Here is a 2,764-nt window from a genome sequence, read left to right on the forward strand (position 1 = left end):
AAAGTTACCCGGATCTTTCAATTTGGTAGGTAGTTTGTTGGAAAGAATTGCACTACAATTGGCGGTTAAACTCACCGTCTCACACTCACTTCTCCCACTGAAAAGATCTTTCAAAAATTTGGAATAGTGGGGCATTTGCTTCATAGCATCAACAAAAGGGACGGAGATATGCAAATTCTTAATGACTTCCAAAAACTTCCCAAATTGGGCATCAAGTTTAGCTCTCACAAATTGTTGTGGAAAGGGTAGCTTCTCCTCTCTAGGTTGGCGATTTAGGGGCAAGGGGGTGGCTTCTTTTTCCTTGAGCACCTCAACATGTTTTTCTTTTTCAACACTCAATGGCTCATTGGGTTTTTCACCCTCATTCTCTAACTCCGCCTCTTCTTGGGGTTCTTCCTCAATCAAAGGGTCACTCCCTACTACCTTCCCACTCCTTGTTGTCACAGCATACAAAGGTTTTGGGTTGACTCCTTGACTTGGGATGTGAGAAGAAGAAGGAGAAGAAGAAGAAGGGGATGAATTAGATGCAAGTTGATCAATTTGAGTCTCAAGCATTTTCATATGAGCATTGGTTCGTTTTTGAGCCTCTTCATGTTTCTTTTGATCCTCCTCACGCATTTTTAAAAGAGCATCTAATTTAGCCATCACGGGATCTATTGGAGGGGCTTCAATTTGAAGAGGTTGTTGAGGTGGAGGAAGTTGGGGTTGATGGAAACCCGGAGGCCTATTAGTTTGGGCATAGTTAGAAGCAAATTGGCCCCTATTGCCTCCGGTGCCTTGGTTAGGAACATTGATTTGTTGATTATTTCCCGTGTTACCTTGGTCACCAAAATTTTGATGTTGATGTTCTTGGTATCGGGGATTAGGTTGTTGGTTTTGATTACCATACCCTCTTTGGTTAGAGTAGCCTCTTCCATTGAAATTGGAAGGGCCTCCCCCACCATGGTATTGGTTATCATAACCACCACCATTTTGGTTCCAACCACGGTTTCCACCTTGATTCCAATTCCCCATTTGATTGGAGTTTTGCCTCAAGTTTCCTACATTTCCCATTCTAGGAGCAAAATTCATAGCATTGACATTTTCCATATTACTATCATGTTCATGGGAAGGGGGTTTAACTTCACAAGCATAGACACATTGAGAGGTATCATGATCATAGGTTTCACAATTAGAACAAAACATGCACCCTTGGGGCATTGTATTGTAAGAAGAGGGGGAGGAAGTATCCATACCATTGCCTCCCTTGGTTGAAGGGGAGATATTACCATGAGGGTTGGACCTTTCTTTCATCAATTCATCCATTTGCTTGGTCATTTTGGAGATTTGGGTAGAAAGGTTGTTGATTGCGTTGGCTTGCTCCAATGCATAAACGCCCTTGCTAGAAGTAGCATCCCTTTCTCCTTCGTACCAATCATCATAGTGCTTTGCGGCTTCCTCTATAATACACTCCACTTCATGCTCTCCTTTGTTCATAATTGGACCACCGGCCGCGGCGTCTAGGCTTGTTCTTCCTTGAGGTGTGAGACCTCCATAGAAAGTGTGAATGAGTTGATACTTGGGTATCCCATGGTGTGGGCATTGACGTTGAAGCTCTTTGTATCGTTCCCATGCCGCACTTAGAGACTCACCACTCTTTTGGCGAAAACCTTGAATCAAAGACCGAGCCTCGGCGGTCTTCCTATGGTTATAAAACCTCCTCAAGAAAGCCGTAGTAACTTGGTCCCATGTCGTGAGAGAATTAGGGGGCACCTCCTTCTCTAGCCATTCTAGACCTTTCCCAATTAGCGAAAATGGAAACATTTTGAGGCGAATATATTCTTGAGTCACTCCATTGGCCTTTATTGTGTCACAATATTTCTCAAACTCTTTTAGGTGCTCATGAGGACTCTCAAACTTTCCACCCGAGAATTGTTTCCTCTCAATCAAGGCAATCAAATTAGGCTTGATCTCGAAATTGTTGGCTTGAGTAGTAGGAGTTAGGATCCCACTTTGCGCTCTAAAAGCTTCGGGGGCCCCAAGACGACTCAAAGGCGTATTCTCTCCCATTTTAGAACCTTCTTTACTTTCAAACTTATAGGTTGAGAAAGGGTTGATTTCTGAATTCGAAGATGATTTAGGGCTATCTAATTCTTCACTTGAGGGTGAAGAGGGTGGAGTATCTTCTAATTCTCTTACTCCTCTCGTTTGAGTGCGGGAATTTCTACTCCTTGCTCTTGCTTCTCTTCGAAGTAGGGACAAAGACCTCTCTAGCTTTGGATCGATGGGAATTAAAGATCTTGAGCGGGTTCGTCCTCTGTTCATACAACAAAGCTAAGAAGAACATAAGCACTGACAAGTAACAAAAGTAGCAAACACTAACAAATAAAGGTGAGATAATCTTAAACAAGCAATGAAATAGCAATGGAAACCGTGTCCCCGGCAACGGCGCCAATTTGACAAGGGGAATAAACGCGTCGTCAATTGTCTATCCCTAGATCAAATACAATTTATACAACCTAAACAAACCTAATACGAGTATAAGGCAAGCATAGGGGTCGAACCACAGAGAACGGTAAACACCACCAAATGTTATCAACAATTAGGCTAGTCCGGAATAGGGGATAAATAAACTAAAGTCTAAAAATGCTAAAACAAGAAATAAAACATTAAGGGAAATGGTTTAGGTATAGCATTCACTTGAACAAAAACAAAGGCATAGAAATTGAATTAATTATGAACTAAACATGTTCGAATATCGAAATAAAGGATCCAATCTAGCCGC

At 42.1% G+C, this 2,764-nt stretch overlaps 1 non-coding gene across 1 annotated transcript; it reads left to right on the forward strand.

The window, feature by feature from the left end:
• The first annotated feature begins 1,564 nt into the window (after positions 1–1,564).
• On the forward strand, positions 1,565–1,670 carry LOC145625952 (small nucleolar RNA R71). The gene has a single exon (XR_014110843.1). It is a non-coding gene; the product is annotated as a small nucleolar RNA R71 (small nucleolar RNA).
• The last annotated feature ends 1,094 nt before the right edge of the window (positions 1,671–2,764 follow it).

The sequence above is a fragment of the Chenopodium album genome, chromosome 3 (genome assembly GCF_948465745.1).
Source record: "Chenopodium album chromosome 3, dcCheAlbu1.1, whole genome shotgun sequence".
Taxonomy (NCBI): domain Eukaryota; kingdom Viridiplantae; phylum Streptophyta; class Magnoliopsida; order Caryophyllales; family Amaranthaceae; genus Chenopodium; species Chenopodium album.